This window comes from Puntigrus tetrazona, chromosome 12, assembly GCF_018831695.1.
Source record: "Puntigrus tetrazona isolate hp1 chromosome 12, ASM1883169v1, whole genome shotgun sequence".
NCBI lineage: Eukaryota > Metazoa > Chordata > Actinopteri > Cypriniformes > Cyprinidae > Puntigrus > Puntigrus tetrazona.
The window spans coordinates 9,369,569-9,382,607 of record NC_056710.1 but is presented as its reverse complement, the minus strand read 5'-3'; the positions used below and the strand labels follow the sequence as shown (position 1 = coordinate 9,382,607).

General features: G+C 36.5%; 1 protein-coding gene across 2 annotated transcripts in view; it reads left to right on the top strand.

The window, feature by feature from the left end:
* The window catches only part of thrab (thyroid hormone receptor alpha b), a 628,197-nt gene that overhangs the window by 557,242 nt on the left and 57,916 nt on the right, over positions 1-13,039 (top strand). For both annotated transcript variants that reach the window (XM_043253352.1, XM_043253351.1), the window contains exon 2: positions 5,835-5,909. The gene's annotated coding sequence lies outside the window, so the exon portion shown is untranslated. The remainder of the gene's footprint in view (positions 1-5,834; positions 5,910-13,039) is intronic.

The following is a 13,039-nucleotide window of genomic DNA, read 5'->3' as shown; positions in this document are numbered from 1 at the left end:
ACCACAGATATTTGAAAGAGCTGTCTACAGGATGTGCGCCGTGTGCCGGTGTCCCTGAGGAGCGTCCATGTTTGTGTTCAAATGATCTAAAGAGCTTAAGGCCCCTGGCTGTGGGAGTTCGGGATCGACCCAAAGAGGAAAGTGCAAGGACTTGAACCAGAACAAGAGAAATCTGTTGCTCTTTATCTCTCTTCCTTTTTGATTTTTCGCTCTATATTTTACACCTCTCGCTGGAGGTAGCGCATTAATTATGTTCCCATTGGATGGAGTTATGACGCGTCTCCTGTGGAGCGGTGGCAGTTTAGATCAAAACTGTAGGATCATCCTCAAAGTGCATTTTTAAACAATACTCATGCAAGACCCGCGTCAACTTATTAGAGATCAGACGAGCACTCTGAATTAGCTTCCAATAATAAAGTGGATTTGCAGAGTTTCACTAGTATGACATAAACAAGCTCTCTGAGTTTTTTTTTTTTTTTTTTTTTTTTTTTTTTTTTTTTCATCTCAGGGTTTGGTTTTCTCTGCCCGGTTGCTTTTGACATCACTTCCTTCTCATAGCTCACTGACAGACGACTGTACACTATGTTCTGAAGGTTAAATTCAAGCTTGAACTCTCGTTCCCACAGACATGTGGTTCATGAGAGAGGAGATGCTGGCGGTCCAGCGGTCTTCTGTCTGTAGGGCAGACAGAATTAAGGAATCTGGTCATAAAAATGGAATTTACTGTACAGCACAGAATGTCACGGAATTTGCGAACGGGTGAATAAATCAAATTTAGGGCTTTTGCCATTATATATTACGTTAATGACACAATATTGTTATTGTGGACACTTCAAAATAACATGAACGATAATTTTTTTTTTACAAATTATTTAGATTTTTTTTAATGCATTTTAAGAATATTTTTCACGTGAACGTGTTACTGTGTGCTCCGGATGAATAAAGCAGCTACGCTACTTTTCTAAAAACACATTTAATTGGTTTAAACCACAGCACTTTGTTGAAATCAAAAGGTGCAACTTTCATGCTAAGGGTGTGTAGTTTTAAAAGTGTTTAACATATACAGAGCATACGATCTGCTCTTGACCGGAGCCAAAGTTGGATCAGACTGTGTTCGCTGCCATGGTTCGCGTGAAACAATTTCAAAACAAGATCTCAACCCAAAATTTCCATATTTACACTGTCTGAATTGTTTCCTATCGCATTCACCATACAAAAATACTAACACTGTGAATAAGTGACCAATCTCAATCTCAATCTTTGATTGGTCGGAAGTTTTGATTAGAAGCTGAATCTGTTTTGGCAGAAGTGACTAACTGCAAGCTTTGAATGCTTATATCGGTTTATGCAATAACTAAGGTGAAGTAATGAGATTACATTGCAAAGTGTCGTTGGTCTTTATAATTCTATTACACTTTAATCTGTGTGAATTTTATTGCCTATTAATATTTCATCAAACTGTGGACTAGTGTCTGTGACTATATCAAACATGAAAAGGCCGCTATTAAAATATAAAGTCATCCTCAAGCATCTTGTGCTTGTGGTTTTTCAACTGTTGTAATATTTTAGGACACTTGTATTTCACAGGACACATACAAATATTATGTAAACAAAAACTTTTATTGTGGATGTGAATAATCGTTTGACAGCATAGATTTTGAATTATTCAGTCAATTACTTAAGCTAATCATTCAATTATTTTAATTAATTTTTTTTTTTTTACATACAATGCTTAACGTATTGAGCATTCTGGAAACCAACATCGATAAATGTCTGACATGATCCAAAGAACCATGTGTGCTTTCATGTTGTTTTTTTTTTTTTTTTCTAATGTGGCGTATGTGAGATAAAGTTCATGGGGTGTGTGTGTGTGTGTGTGTGATGTTCCACGTGGAGGTGTGGCGGCATGCCTGCGCAGCGTGTGTAATCGCAAGTGCAAATCAAAATAAAACAGCAGCCAAATCACTTGGAAAGGCACAGACAGACTGCGTTTTATATAGAACATTTTACAACTCCTGACTGTAAATGCAGGTTTCATTCAAACTCAAGCCTCCGATTGGCTGGCCGGTTGGGAATGTCTGCTTCTTGTCGTAATGTGTATTTATGTGAAAGCTGCTGAGTGTGGTAGAAGATCTGCAGCCAGGATTTAGGAAGTGTTTGATGTTGCCATGCAGATTCGTTATGTATTTTGTTTTCACGATGTGAGGTTAGTATGGTTCGGATTATCTGCGATGGAGAACATCAGATATGGTGTAATCAAAATTGTAGTTGTGCTGCTTTTATTTTGTTTGTGTAAAATGACATCTGTCACATCTGGGGCCCATTTCAATAATGAAGTTCAACCAGCTCTTTTTTTCGGTTTTAAAGCGGCTGAATTGTGTTAGTTTATTCAACTTTGAGTAGGTTGACTCTTGAGTTTAGTGAATAACTTAGCTGTGGTTTTATATCTCACGCTACCCTTACATCTGGCATCTTTCCATCCTTTACAGTATCATTTTCAGAAGGTGTGTTGGTGGAGTAACTTACATGTTAGGTTCACAGAGTAAGTTACTATGTTAACTGACTTGACTTCACCCGGCTTTAACAGTTTCCCTGTTAAGAATTTCAGGGTTAACATGCTCCTTTGAACTGTATGAGTTTTCACTTAACCTCCTTTCAGAAAACGGGCCCCAGGTTGCTTCATTTGTTGATGATATTTGCCATTGTCTCCAAAATGAGGTAAATCACAGACTTTTGGATTCTCGCACATTCTGAAGAAAACATGTATAGGCACAAAGCAAGGCAGGACTTGCAGAGATCAGCAGGCTCAAAATAGAACAGGCATTAGCCTGACTGTAATTAAACATAGTGTCATAGTAGAAAGGACGCAGGAATTTTAATTTAAGTTAATAACATGCATTTAAATATTTTTTTTATGATTTTTTCAATGAATTGTGCAGCCCTAATATACACACACACACACATAAACATTATATATATATATATATTCATTGAAAAAATCATGATCTTGATTTATACATAAATGCATAAATCTATACATAAATCTATTCGATTTTTAAATGACGGCGATTTCTCTGCATTCAGATCATGCTGCAATCATGAGTTACTGGTCACGCTCACACAATAATAAAACACACATATATATAATGTGTGTGTGTGTGTATTATTGTATATGTCTGTATGTGTAATATATAGTATCAAATAATTAATTGTATGTGATTTTTGAAAATATATGTAAACTTAGCATATTTTTCTTAAATATATCCGTCAGAATTTCATGTGAACTTTACAAGATATTTTTGGTATTACTTTTTGCAATTACGCCCATGGTCATTTTTAATCAACTACTTTTTGTAATTTCACTTAAATAGTTTTATAGCATTACATGAATTTTTTAAAAGTGCATATATTCCACGCGGTCTCTAAATGAACACAAGGTCATAAAAAATACTTGTAAAAAAAAAAATCAAGCTACAGTGGCCTGTTTCAGATCTCGTACCTGGACGTGGCAGGATGGGATGAGTTTGGATGTCAGATAAATATACACCCAAGCCCCCTGATGGAGACAGAGTAACAGCATGAGGATTTATTTCAGCGATCAGAGAGCTAATACTGTTGGCTTTCAACTGAGTGGCTTTAGATCTGTTATCTATATCTAGAGAGCATCCATGCCAGAGCTGTAATTAAAACAAGGACTCTATTGGCAATTTGAGACGAAGCCTTTTAAAGAAAGAGCCCCTCCGTTTTCCCTCTGCCGTCCCCAGAGGAAGCTAAACCTTCTCTGAATCTGGCATCTAGACTACACTGCTGAATAGACAAAGTACCACAACTCTGTCATCATTTCATACTTTCAATGGATCGTTCAGCTGTAGTCACTGCAATGTGTTTTCATTCATACATCCGTACAGTGTCAGCAGGAGACCAGTTTGCTGTTGCATTTGTGGTACTGGCCATTGGAAAAAAATGTTTTTTTTTTTTTTTTTTTTTTTGTTTTTTTTTTAGTGCACAAAGGCTTCTATTCATGTAACTGCTGTGCAGCTGACAACAGAACCGCTCTCAAAAATAAAAGACCAAAAAGGCTTTGAAGTGTATTTCACACCAGCACAGAATCAAAAGTAAAGGGTAGCTTAGCCGTGGCTTATTTTTGAGAGTCAATATAAACAGCTTGGTCTGTACCTGCCTAACGGTTTTGTTTGATTTGAATACTTTTCGCAATGGTAAGCAAAAGAAATGAATCTGTATTTTATATTTGAAATTACACTGGACCTTTTTACATTTAATACTTGGTACATTCATTATTTGCGATTAATGGAAGTTATTTTTATGATTCTATGATTTTTATGATTTTATTTATAAAAATTTGTTGTAGAATTATTGGAAGAAGAAAAAACATGAATTGCAATTTACAATGAGCCACTTTGGGAGATAAAACGCAAATTTTGGTCCAAACTGATTGACTGGTTTGAGTTTTATTGTTCTTGGATCTTCTGTAATAATATTTGTTTACAGAATAAACAAAATGTTTCTAGCTCCATATCTATTAGCTAAAATAAGTCTGCAAATAAATCTAACGTTACATTTGTGCACGGTTATGTTTTTTTTTTTTACTGAAAATGTTACTTCATTAATGTAAAATGCAGTTATATAAGTGATTTATATAATCTATATTACTATATGGGGTCAAATATTAATAACAAAAGTAATAATTATATATAAGCAAGTACTTTACATATAACTAAGCAATTAATATTTAGTAATAAGTAATTCATATTTAAAGAAATATTAAAATTAATTTGGGTTAAATATTGAATAAATTGTCAAGACAGGAAAAATTGATCTATTTATTTATGTTTTGCATGTATATATTGTGGCACTAAGTGCTGCTCCGGAACTAAGCCAAAAGCTTTTATATATATTTTTTCTGTAGCCTGTTTCTGCTTTCTACAAATCCGCTTTTAAAGTAAGTGTTTTTAGTAAAATGTAATATTACTGTATGAACCTGCAGAATTATACTTGTATAGGTTTAAAGGCTTTCAGTTGCATGGCACTTGCTCTCCCAGTGTGGGAGTTTGGAGCAACTCCTTCGTGCAAACAGATAGTCTGATCTCTGACCTCAGCTAATCAGGCACAAATTTGGCATGTCAGAATCCTGTCTTCACGTCCTGCGCCTCCACTGCTATTTACACACTCCCTGAACCTAGATTTTCCTTTTTCGTCTTTGGTCCGTGTGACATCTGACTTCATCCATCCTCTCTTAAATTGAAACATTATGACATCAACACCCACCCCCCCAAAAGGTCTTGTTAAAATCTGATTACATAACAAGATTAACCCCAGAGGTTTAGACCTGCCGGCTAGCATTGCTAGTCCAAAAAAAGGGCGGAATGTTCATTTTTGAGAGCTGTTCTTTTAGCCTCCGGTCATTACCGTTCGTTGCCTTATAATTTTGCGATCACAATGATGCACTGATTTGAGACATTTCAGGAATGTGCATGTTAATACCTGTCGCCTTCAACGTGATGACAGTAAGCAGAAGATGTACCAACCCGCACTTAAAAAGGAGAGGAAAAAAAAAAGGGTGCAGCGGTGCTTAGCAGACAGTTATCTGTGTTTTCTCTGTAAACAGCCTGTTTGCTGCAGGGTCGGTATTGGGATGTGGGAGATTAGCTTTCCATCAAGACTAAAGAAAAACTCCAATGAAGGAAGGAGTTTGCGGGGAGGAAGAGGAGAAGCTTAGGGCGGTTGCTTTTCTTTGTTAGCCTTTGTGCTGTGTGGCCTTGCCTGTTTGTTTTCCATATTCTGCATCTGAACAAGCCTCTTTTGATTTCTCGCAGGACGGCGGCCTACAGTTCCAGCAGACCCAGGCCTGGGGAAATCATTAACCAAAAACAAAGCACAACAGGACACTGGTAGGTTGTGTTGCCTTACCTTTCTGTCTTATACAGTAGCTGAATATATGTGATACGCTCCATCAGAATGAGTCGTGTAAGTTGTGATTATATATATATATATATATTTACACACACTGTCTTTCAAAAGTTTGAGATCGGTACTTTTTCATATTTTTCTTTTTTTCTTTTATCAAGGATGCGTGAAATTGAAGTTGCAGTGAAGTCAATTATAATATAATAAGTATAATAAGTGCTGTCAAATGATTAATCACATCCAAAATAACTGTTTTCGCTTACATATTACATGTATGGTTATATTATTATTATATTTGAATGAATGCAGCCTTGGTGAGCATGAGGCGTCCTTCAAAAAAATATTCTAAAATTATACTGACCTCAAACTTTTGTACAAGTACATCAGTAAGTAAATGAATAAATGTTTAGATTTTTAGTTTTTAGTCAAAGCATAATTGTGCGTTTTAGTCAGCAGATACTCACAAAACTCGACTTGTAGCACACCACTTGTCCCAGAGTAACATGTGACACCGACTGACTTCCCTGGCTCAACCAGGCTGCCAAATAGGGTGAAATGCGGTGGTCCAGAAGCTTTGGGGAAAAATATACTCTTTATTGGGAGTTATGGGCTGTGTTCGAAATCCTTGGTATAAATGGCATCTAGTCTAGCCATTCTTTAGAAGGTAATCGGAGACACACATTCTCTGAATTCCAGCCTACTGTATGTCTGGCTGAAAAATGTGCCCCTTCCCAGCGCAGAGAGTTTCTAATACCTCCAAATGGAATTCAACACTCTTTGAGTCTAGGCTTGCAAACTTTGCTTTGTATTCATGTAGAGGATGTGTTTTTCCAGCAGGTTATCCCAGTATGACAGATGTCCTGTGCTGGGGTCTGAAGTTGAAAAACAATTACGGTATCATTTGGATTAGGAGGTGTTTCCTACACCTGTCTGCAGCTAGATTGTCCTCTACCGAAGCTTAGCTGTGTCAGGAATGAAAGCAGTTTTTCTTTTTCTCTGTACTGTCCCGCAGGCAGCTGCTGTAGATGAAGCATAATTGCGGTGTAATCCTGGCCCTAGTCTGGAGGCTTTAGAAAAAAACAGACTAGATAGTACCAGCTGTTCGATGTTGCACAGATGTTGGAGAGAGCACCTCTAAACCTACTGTGTCACACTTTCAGTTTGGTCATCAGCGTTTAAGGATGGGCATACATGTTCCCAGATGGACAAAAAATATGTCTCTGCTAAATAGTGGAAAAATAGTGTGAGAGTGTGTGTGTGTGTGTGTGAGTGAGTGAGTGAGTGTGTGTGTGTGTGTGTTTTACTAATCAACCACAAGTAATATTAATTAAATACATTTCAAATAAAGCACAATTGATTTCAACATTATTTAATAAGTGTTTCTTGAACTTCAAATCAGTATGTTGCTATAAAAGAAATGCTTTGTTTATCTTCAGAACACAAATTAAGACATTTTTGACAAAATTGAGAGATTTCAGACCAAAAATAAGGACCTAGCTATTTATTCTCATAGCTTCACAACATTATGGTTGAACCACTAATGTCACAGGGTCTATTTTAATTATGTCCTTACTGTCTTTCTGGGCTTTAAATATGTCTGTTGCCACATAAAATGCTAACAAGACCAGAATGAATTATCATGTTGGTTTATGCTGGATTGGCGTTATTAGTTTGGCATGTGAGCAAACCCTAACCCACGAGTGGTGTAACTGGTTGACCAAAAAACTTGCTGGTTAAACTAGTTAGAAAGTCTGGTGGACGCAGCAACATATGCTTCTGAACAGCTATGTTTGTGTTCTCTTTGAAATGATGAAATTGGCGTTGCAGAAAAGAAACCAGAGCCAAATGTGATATGCATTTACATTGGCGGACTCTCAAGAGGTAAGAGGCCCTGTACCTGTATTATAGGGCTTCACGCTTTGGGGTTAGTGGGGTGTTCGGGGAGCTAGAGTTTACAGTATATTTTTCAGTTACAGTCTAACGTTCTTAACACCTCATAAATTACACCTGCTGCGACGCCACCTAGGCCTGATGAACTTCAAGCATGCTGAGGGGAAGTGAAGTAAGCAGTGAGATCTGTGCAGGATATTGCTTTTCCGTAAACCCCCAATCCCCCCACCCCCCTTAGGTGCCTTTTTTAGTTGCAAAAATAGAGAGGGCTTAAGATTGAATCTAGTTTGGACCTAGTGAAAACAAAGTGAGAGATTTCACACTCGTTACTCGAGATCATGAAAATACTTGAGTTAGTTCATTCATGCAATTGAAGTTGTGCATGTATGCCAAAAAAAAGGAGAATTGCACTGCACGTTGAGTTGCTAGCGATCTGTCAAAATGGCATCATAATGTGCAGGATTTGAAATCTTGAGACTCTCTTAGCAGAAGTGACAAAGCTCAAAGCTCTCTATGGCAACTGGATCGGAGGCACATAACAAGTAATGTTTTGTGAAGAGAAAAACACATAGCTGGCAACCCTGGGTCAAACAGAGGTCACCCCATTAACGGTGCTGCGTTAATGCTTTGTAATTGCTTGACCAGGCCAGCCCAAAATTCAAAACAAGAAACTGTTTTTTCACTCAAATTGCAAGTTGACATGCTTTTTCACTGCCTTTTGATTGACAGGAAGTCATTGGTCCTGATCATTAGCTATTTTTAAACAATTAGGCAATGGCCAGTAGTGCAGATAATTGCTTTTGTCAGCCGATACTGATTATTCACCAAAACATCGGTACATCCTAAATATATACTGTATTTAAAAATCTTACATACAGACGTGTTTCAAATGTAATACTGCTTCTGGTTAATTACATATAAAAAAAAAAAAATTCACTATTGAAGATCCATCAAAATAAGATGATAATACTCACAATTAAAAAAGATAAATAATTATAATAGAATATAATTATAATAAAAATAGGTTAAATAATTATGAAAAAAATTAAATGAAATTTACCTTATGTGTGATCAAAGATTAGATTTTAATAATTAAAATACTGAAATAACATATGCCTAAAATAAACGCCACCGCTTCTAATGGATTGGTTGCTATGTTCAAAGTACAGCGTAACACTTCCCTTGGTGTTTGTTTCTTTTTTTTTCTTTAGGAATGTTGGATTCAGTCTCCTGCTTTTATCTTTCTCTTTACTCAAAAGTTTCTAATCCACCAGGGTTTTGTTTTCCTTGCACTATACTGTGTTATCTTTGCAGCATCTCTTCCTGTATGCGTCCTGGATCACTCACTTGCTCAAAAAGCCTTACACTGCAGTGGCAGGCCGAACCTTTGTACCATCCCCCCACATTGGTAAAACGCTAAAAATTACAAGGCGTGCAGAACAGTACAGTACGTACTGTCCTGGGGCCCTCATTTCTCGAAAGTATGCAGCAGTGCAGCGTACACATGTGCAAGAGTGTTTCTGGCTCTTGACACAGGTTTATGCTCTCAGTCTTTCTACACACTTCATTGATTTTTCTAACCTCTGCAATATGCCACTCCTGCATCAATGAATGGTTTCCTGGAAGAAAAAATGATCTATAAGCTGTCTGTATAGAGCACATAGATTGAATCTTACCCCAGTACCACATTTTTATTTTTATTTTTTTACTCTCTCCTTCACTGCGTAGCTGCTCAGGTTTTCCTACAGCCTGTTAATTTGGGATGTTAGGAAAATAGGGCAAGGGGAAAGTAAGTGTCCCGTAGCTTGACTCTTCCCTCCCACATCGATGCATTGACAAATGTTTATTTGAGGGTTTTAGGACAGGTTAGTCTCTTGTAGCTCAATATCTGACTGAACAACAAAAGTAATGGTCATCATCGCAACTTATTCTTACCAGCATCGCCTACTTAGAAAGGAAGAGACCGTCTGAGTGACATAAAATGTCCAACCATTTGTTCTTTTTTGAAGTGTTTTTAAGGCACAAGAGTATCTTAACAGTTTAACTAAAAACTGCAGCGCTGAAGAAGGGGGAAAAAATGGGAACCAAGCTCTGCCTGTCCAAAAGTAATAATTAAATTATTTGACGGACTTAACTCAGGGGAAAAAACAAAACCAGAAAAAAAAGAACTTGTTTGTTTCTAACTAAATAAAATGTTTTTTTAGTTTCATTTAGAGTACTACCATACTGTGACATAAATAAAAATGATTAAAAACTACATTGGCATTTAAAAAAACGAATTAAAAAAACCCCTAAAAAACTGAAATTTAAATGAAAACTCAAAATACAAAAATAAAAACCTATTCAAGATATTGAGAAAAATAATTATAATAGTATCTAAATGGTGCAACAATAATGCTTATCACAAAACTTTAATAAATCTAGTAGGGGTGTGAATCAGCACTGGTTTCACGATTTAATTCAGTTGTGTTTATCATATCAACGATTCAATTTCAATTCGATATCACAATGCATCACGATTATATAAAATTTATTTTGAGCATTTTTATTGAATTATATAAGCACGTTGCTTTTTTAAATATGTTATGCGTTATATTATTCTTATATTAATATATAATTATTAAGGCCTAAATATAGCTTCAAACCATATAAGCAAATATAATGTACTGTGATAAAGAGGAAAACGGCAATTGCAAGTGATAAAGAAAAAGCTTTCAGTATCTGGGAGATCGGTTTCAACATATCAGATGTTTGGTACAGTTTTGAAAACATAACTGACTGTTCACATCAATTTCGCATCATAAAAGTAGATCCAAGTGCATTTAACCGCCATCAAGCTTAAGGACAAACAAGCACAAAGCACATGCATAAGACTTTCAGTACATGAGCTTTGTGCATCTAATATGTACTGCATTGCAAATTACAAATGAATTCATATAAGTAAAAGACTAAAATAGACCAAAGCAGTTTTTTTTGCTGCTTGATATTGAAAATGAGTGTGTCCTATCATGTTATTTTAATGTATTATCTTAATTATGAAAACTCCGCTGTCTAGTACAAACAGCTTTACTGTTTACGGCATGTTGTTATTTTTTCTTCTCTTTATTTCCCTATAGCGTCTAAAGAACCAGAAGCCTCACCCATAGGTTCAGGAAAAAGGTGGATTATTTGTAATGGTCTATTCGATCATCAATGCAGAATCATCCACGTTCGCATCGCAATGCATCGATGCAACGAGTAATTTTGACTCCCCTATAATCTAATGATAATTTCGTTCTTTAACACGTTTGCTGTATCAGCTTGGAGCATGAGGATGTTTCCAAATGGAAAAAAAAAACGTACTTTCAGATGCATCATAAAAACAGCCAATCAAATTCAAGCTTGCTAGATTGAGAAACTACCCTCCCGATGTGTATTTAATGGAGCGTGGTGGTCCGTGGTTGACAAAAAGTTTCTTTTTAAACATAAAACCAACTTTCTGAAATGTGTGTCTATATGTTTTCTGCATAATCTGAAGCAGTTGTGGCTGTTCAGTCCATGCTGACTGTGTCAGCCCTGAGCTATTTATGTCGTGGAAAGCTGAGATTTCACGCTGGTTTGTTATTCACATTGCAGTGTTGATATGAATTGCTCACTCAATTTTAACTAGCCTTGAGATTATAAATCCCCAGATCCATATTTTAAATGTCACATGCTTCATTTAAAAGGCTCATATGTTACCGCCCAAGGTAGTGTCAGTGTGAATAACTCTTTTGCCCCACTCTCCAGGTGTCTAATCAGCTTCATTATGAAAAGGAAAGCCAGTAAGGCGATTTTCTGTTTTCCCCATTGGTGAGTGTATACAATGTGACTCATATGTGCATAACCACACTTAGGTAAGGGCGGTTGTCTGCGCTCAGTGTGTTCGAACTTCTATAGCCTGTAGGTTTGTGTGCGTGTGTGTGAGAAACATCTTCTCTGTTTAGTTTCTAAGTGGATTAGACATGGATGTGGAGACTTCCTGGGGAGCTCCCAGCATGGGACACACAGACAGGAAGGTTAATGACAGTTTGTTTGTTGTGTTCATGTGCTGAACCTTGTAATTGAACTGTTTTACACGAATTGAAAAATACTTCTATTTTAACCGTTTAAGGCGATCTTAATTGCTTTATTAGTCATTTTGAATTTACAACAAACAAAAAAATGAGTTGCTTTAAGATGCGTCCGCTATCTAGATAATGTCACTTTGCCATATCTAAATAGCAAAAGCAAGATAAATAAACCACAAGATCTACAAATGTTTTTTTTTAAACCACACATCTGGTCAAAACTCTCATAACCCACCTCATTTTTTTTTTATGTTGAACTGTGTTGTTCTAGTGACGTTTTTCCTTTTGTTTCTAGAGCGATACATATCTAGATATTTAACAGAGATGAAGAACTAATGAAACCACATGGCACGGTAAAAGAAAAAACCTAAACGTTGAGCTCTTGTTAAAAATATTGAGAAATATTGACCTCCTGCAAACACAACTTGGGTGTTGTCGCCCAAAACGCATAAAGAAGACAGATGGGAATAGCTGAACATCAGAAGATATTAATGCACAGGCGGAAATGATTTTGTAGCATAATCAATTAGCGTTCTTCCCCTGAGAGGTTCATTTTGTAGTTCATGACATCTGCTGTTCATTTTAAAATAATCCAAGAGACTTTACCAAATTTTGTGGCGGAAATGTTTTATAACATCTCAGTTGCATTTAACACTATTGTAATCCAGCTTATTATATGTATAAATACACAGTGTCCGTTCAAGAGGATATGGTGGATTGAAATGGTCTTGTTTTTAGTTGTTAATGTGTTAAGTGTTGTTAATGGTGCCAGATGTGCAGTGAGACTAGCATTTGCATTATTTAGGAGGAAAAAAACCAGTGAATGTGCGTTGGTTTTGCTACATCCTCTTTGTTGGCAGTGATGGTAGGATAGGATAAGGAGCTGAATTAGCAAACAGAACCCCCCGTTTCTCTGAAACACATTACCATGTTGTTTAATCAGATAATCAGTTTGATTATGAATCCCTCATGATGATGCTCCACGATACACCCGCTGCTGCTACATCTGGACCTGAGCACAGCATCCTCTCCTCGGGGGTATCGTTCGATTTTTATCGGTATCTGAAATTCGATGCCAGTACTTAACGGTACCATTTTTCTGTACTTGTTCTGTAATAACAAAAAAAACATTTATT